General features: G+C 35.1%; 1 protein-coding gene across 1 annotated transcript in view; it reads right to left on the bottom strand.

Annotated features, from left to right (window-relative positions):
- The window catches only part of LOC116476531 (UDP-glucuronosyltransferase 2B19), a 34,576-nt gene that overhangs the window by 25,671 nt on the left and 2,635 nt on the right, over nt 1-6,270 (bottom strand). The window lies entirely within an intron of this gene.

Here is a 6,270-nt window from a genome sequence, read left to right as displayed (position 1 = left end):
TGAAAGCCACTTAAGTAGTAATTGGAATAAGATAGGGGATTAATATGTTAATTAAATCTGAATATAAGTAGGAGAATTCTGAAACCAAGCAGTGTCAGGTAGGGGTAATTATTCTTTCTGGTTGGCCATATGGTTATGTGACCTCCACACAACCTTCAAGTATTGTCTAACAAGCTGTAATCTAGGCTTAATTTATGCAATAGAAGCTGGGGTTCTTTCTTGTGTGAATCTTAATTCAATTGGCAAGAATGCAAAATATAGAAAAGACTAACAGTGTAAAAGTTATAGCTACAAAAATCCCCTCTGCAAATTCTTCAGCACATGATTGTCCTTAAAAGGCAAGGGCAATTAAAGGAACAGCAACCAGGATGTTTTACTGGAAAGAAAATTTGTGAGTGGCTTCATAGGAAAGAGGTTGGACATGCCATATGAAAAAAGTCATAGGTTTATTTGGGGTATTCAGACAGAAGAAGTAAAAACTAATTTATCAAGGTATTAAATTACTCTATAAGAAAAACTTCTTAAAGAACAAAAACACCATCTATGCAGATATTCAAGGAGTGGATAGAGGACCAGAGGCTGAATTATAGCAGAGGGGATTTTTGTGTAGCCATTGTCATTTATTAAATAAACTCTCTGTAATTCCCCTTTCAACCATAAGATTCTCAGACTGGGTTTTACAGGGATGAGAATTATCTACTGGAAGAGGTTAAGCAACTTACTAAATACAAAGGCACCATTATCATTAAAGGATTAGACATTAGCATTAGGGAAATGCCCACTGTGGGAAGCCTTAGCAGTGGACTCACTCACTATTACATCAATAAGAGAGCAGAAATATTTTACTTCACGTCTTTTGGCCTATAGATTTTGCAAAAATTCAACACATACATATCTTTTAGGCAATCCTCCTTCTCTGCTGTGAATTGGAAATCCTGATAAATGATCTGAACTTTATCAGGTTTGCATATATGTCAATACTAAGGAGCAATTTTTAATTTTAAGAAGTTTATGAGAGACTTTCTAAAAGAATAAGTACAAATTAATCCATGAATTCTCATTAAAGCCTCTCCTAACATTATTTGTTGAACTAAAAGTCAACTTAGTGTCTGTGAATTCCTGCAAAATAATTAGAACCCTGTGTGTCAATGTTGTAGAATCTGAGGAGGTGCCAATTCCCAAATCTCCAGGGCATACTTGGCCCCAGCTTAAAAAGGGAAGTAGTTGCAGAGTTCTCATGCCCAGAGCCACAGCCAGACAGCCCTATGTCCACCGTACTGCTCACTGAAATGGGCTCGGCTTACATCGACTCCAACTATGTTCTTCATAAATATTGAGTGAAGGATTTAAGCTCCTCAGTATCTGCCTTGGACATTTCTTGGTGCTTTTTTATCATTTGTACCATAGCTTGAAGCCTGAAGGGCAACAGTTGAGAAGCCCTGCTTATTAACTGTCCCCCACACTCATAACACCGGATTTTACCAGTATAATTTGAATGTGTATCAAGTTTTATTAATAATTTTATATACCTCATACGGCTTAAGTGATAGAAAGGGCTATATTTTGCATGTATTACAAATAGCCTATGTAACCTTTTCCTAAACTTCCCTTTCTCTTTGCAAAATATATAATTTCTCCATTTAAAACTAATATTGCTTTAAATATAAATCCACCAAAAATTAAAGACCCTCTTCTATACACTATCATATATATTTTGTATAATGTTTGACTAGAACATAAGTATTTTGATATAAAACTTGGTTTATTGTACTGGTGCCATGTCTGTATTATACAGAGCTCTGTCGACAGTCTTCTCGTGACTCCACTGAGTAGACATTTTTCCCAGTTGCAAGCTTCTTTTGTATAGTTTAAGAAAGAGCTCTGTAGAGTCATGCATATGCATCTGAATCATGCCCATCTACTCACTAGTTGATTTAACTTGGACAAATCTCTCTTAACCTTTTGCAATCATTTAGTTTTTTTCCTTTTTTATTTTATTTTATTTATTTATTTTTTTAGAAGGAGTCTCCTTGCTCTGTCGCCTAGGCTGGAGTGCAGTGGCACCATCTCGGCTCACTACAACCCCTCTGCCTACTGGTATTAAGCAATTCTCTGTCTCAGCTTCCCAAATAGCTGGTATTACAGGTGCTCACCACCATGCCCAGCTAATTTTTGTATTTTTAGTAGAGATGGGGTTTCACCATCTTGGCCAGGCTGGTCTTGAACTCTTGACCTCATGATCCAACCGCCTTGGCCTCCCAAAGTGCTGGGATTATAGGTGTGAGCCACCGTGCCTGGCCATTCATTTAGTTTTTTCCACATTAAAATGAGAGTAACATGTTTTCCTATTTGCCACATAGCTCTAACAATTTAAACAAAAATGATGCTTTCTATATGGCAGTATGTTGATATCAAAAGTACGAACTGTTATTCTCCTTTGGATATATATCTGATCTTCACGACATTAATTGTCCAAACTTTTAAGTTTTTGTCCCATTATTTTTATCTTTGAATTATCAAAGTATAAGAAGTTTTTTTGCATTTAACAAAGATTCTAAATATACTAAATCCTAAGGGATGCCTATAATTAAACAATGACCTGTTAGCTATACATTATTTAAGGTAACATTGTCAAAATGCTTATGAAACCAAGAAGTATGAAACAACAAACAAGTGTATGTGTTCATGCACACACATTCACCATAGACGTACCTAGGATAAACTATAAAATTACTCCATTTTACAGGTGAAGAAAATGTGCTTAGAAAGTTAGGTATTTAAGATTACAAATCTCTAAACTGTGTAACTGGAATTCAGAATTAGTCAGTTCTTAACCACAACACACAGAACATGAAATGAATTAGGGAAAAGTCCACTTAGTGAATCACAGTGGGATGGCAAAAATTTTAAATAATTTCATTAGCTGTTATTTTAAAAACAATTTTTATAATAAAAGAGAGGTTTCAAATATGTTTAAACAAAAGACTGGTTTACAACATAGTCTTTTGGTTTTATATGCTTTAAATAATAACCATATATTTTAAAAACCATATATTTTAAAATAATAACCATATATTTTAGTTTTATATGCTTTAAATAATAACCATATATTTTAAATAATAACCATATATTTTTGATTGAGACAAGTGAAGTTTTGAAATCAACCCAAATTTGTTTTTTTTTTTTTTTTTTTTAGATGAAGTCTCGCTGTGTCATCAGGCGGGAGTACAGTGGTGCGATCTTGGCTCACTGCAGCCTCCGCCTCCTGGGTTCAAGTGATTCTCCTGCCTCACCCTCCCGAGTAGCTGGGACTAGAGGCATGCGCCACTATGCCCAGCTAATTTTTGTATTTTTAGTAGAGACAGGGTTTCACCATGTTGGCAAGGATGGTTTCAATCTCTTGACTGCGTGATCTGCTCGGCCCGGCTTCCCAACACAATTCTTAATAAAATTTGATATGATATATAAAATGTTTTGGTAGAGTTTTCATGTCTTATGATTTGGGGAAAATTAGTACGTGACTGCCCAGCTGTTGACCCTTGCCATTTAAGTTTTGAAATTATAGATAGAATCAGGTTGTTTCCAAAGTAGTTTATATTTGTTAATTCGTTAACCATTTATTGTGTTTTAATTATATGCCAGGCAGTAGGCATAGGTCTGTAATACAGTATTCAGGGAAGACATCATCCATGCCTTCCTAGAGCCATAAGAGGCTATAAAGCTTCTTAGACAAATTAAACAAAAATAACAATAGAATTTATATGTGAAATGACTCAGGAAGTTCAGTACTATAGAAATACACAAAACTAAAGATGTAAAAGTCAATAAGACATCAGCCAAATTAAGAGGATCCAGAGCAATGTTCCAGACAGAGAGAACAGAGTATGAAATTTTGGAGACCACAGGTACAAGGCATATTCCATGGAGTATAAAGGAGTTTACTTTGGCTAGAGTGTAATCCTCAATGAAGGTAAATGGCAGACCATTTATCACCAGGACCAAGTGATTATGGACCTTTTAAGCCAAATAAAAGAGTTTGAAATTTAAACGGAGACCAATTGCAAGGTATTGAATGGTTTTAATGAAGGGAGGAACATGATTAGGAGGAACATGATTAGGGAGGAACATGATTAGGCTTCCATTTCTGAATGGATCATTTTTTGTTAGAAGAACAAATTATGAAAGCATTGTATATCTCGATTCTCCTAAGCAATGAGGATGACCTTTAGGAGAGTAGTGACAATGAAGATAAAGAGAAAGAGATTGAAGAGATACTTATGAGAGAAAACTTTCAGAATATAGACTTGCATCTTTTGGTAATGACAAGGCTTATATTGACCTAAAACTTTCTGTTACTAATAAGGATAAACTCTGGACAAAATATGAAAAACCAACACTTTGAAGGCATTGAACATGACAGAATATAGGCAGAAACTCAAGGAAATTGATTTTTGAGAGAAATGTCAGATAAACATTTATTTGTGTTTTCCTTTATAGACATTTCCCAGCTTCAGAGTGTGAGGGCACAAACTTCAAAAAGGAAGTCACAGTCTTTTTAGCCTGAGGCATCAAAAGAGAGAGTTTGGGAATGGTTGAGGGGAAAAGTCCCATAAAGGTGAGAACTTCTGAATTAGGAGCCTTGAAATCTGTATATATATTTCTCCCAAATCCTTGGCTGACCCATAAAATATGCACATGTGAGACAAGATATTAAGGATCCCAGGGGAAACCAATAGCTGGAAAACTAAAAAAACTGAGCAGTCATTTCAGCAGTTTCTTTTGCAGCGGAGATGAGCAAGCAGTTAGAGTCCTACCTACTTGGAGGAAACTGATGAGCATACTTGGCTTTTTATTGAACCTGATTAAGATGACTTTTTTTTTTTTTTTTTTTTTTTTACCAGAAAAGCAACCTTGTAACAGCAAACACCATGTTGATAGAATTGAGTTTTGCCTTAGCACTAAGGGTAAAAGTTAAATAAGAATATGAATAAGTAAAATGAACTTCAGGTCATTTTCTTAAGTGAAGCAACTCAGAAACAGAAAATGAAATACCACATGTCCTCACTTATTAGTAGAAGCTAAATAATGTGTGCACATGGACATAGAGTATGGAATAAGAATTCATGGATCGTTTTGTGTTTATTCTCTTAGAAAGTCTCTCACAGACTTTTTAAAATTAAAAATTGCTCCTTAGTATTGATATATATGTGAGCCTGGTAAAGGTCAGATCATTTATCACGGTTTTCAGTTCACAGCAGAGAAGGATGATTGTCTAAAAGGTATGAATATGCTTAATTTTTGCAAACTCTAAGCCAAAAGACATGAAATAAATTATTTCTCCTCTCTTCTTGATGTAATAGTGAGTGAGTCCACTGCTAAGGCTTCCCATAGTGGGCATTTCCCTAATACTAATGTCTAATCCTTTAATGAAAATAGTGCCTTTGTATTTAGTAAGTTGCTTAACCTCTTCCAGTAGATAATTCTCATCCCTGTAACACCCAGTCTGAGAATCTTATGGTTGAAAGGGGAATTACAGAGAGTTTATTTAATAAATGACAATGGCTACACAAAAATCCCCTCTGCTATAATTCAGCTTCTGGTCATCTATCCACTCCTTGAATATCTGCATAGATGGTGTTTTTGTTCTTTAAAAAGTTTTTCTTATAGAGTAATTTAATACCTTGATAAATTAGTTTTTACTTCTTCTGTCTGAATGCCCCAAACAAACCAATGACTTTTTTCATATGGCATGTCCAACCTCTTTCCTATGAAGCCACTCACAAATTTTCTTTCCAGTGAAACATCCTGGTTGCTGTTCCTTTAATTGCCCTTGCCTTTTAAGGACAATCATGTGCTGAAGAATTTGCAGAGGGGATTTTTGTAGCTATAACTTTTACACTGTTAGTCTTTTCTATATTTTGCATTCTTGCCAATTGAATTAAGATTCACACAAGAAAGAACCCCAGCTTCTATTGCATAAATTAAGCCTAGATTACAGCTTGTTAGACAATACTTGAAGGTTGTGTGGAGGTCACATAACCATATGGCCAACCAGAAAGAATAATTACCCCTACCTGACACTGCTTGGTTTCAGAATTCTCCTACTTATATTCAGATTTAATTAACATATTAATCCCCTATCTTATTCCAATTACTACTTAAGTGGCTTTCATATACCTTTAGATTAGCCAGGGAACCTAAGTATCTGAGGACCCCTGAAAATGGGTGGCTGCAAGAAGTCTGATCTACTCAAAGCTACACTTAAAGGAT

This window comes from Hylobates moloch, unplaced genomic scaffold, assembly GCF_009828535.3.
Source record: "Hylobates moloch isolate HMO894 unplaced genomic scaffold, HMol_V3 SCAFFOLD_2, whole genome shotgun sequence".
In the NCBI taxonomy this organism is placed as follows: Eukaryota; Metazoa; Chordata; class Mammalia; order Primates; family Hylobatidae; genus Hylobates; species Hylobates moloch.
This window is presented reverse-complemented; position numbering and strand designations above follow the sequence as displayed.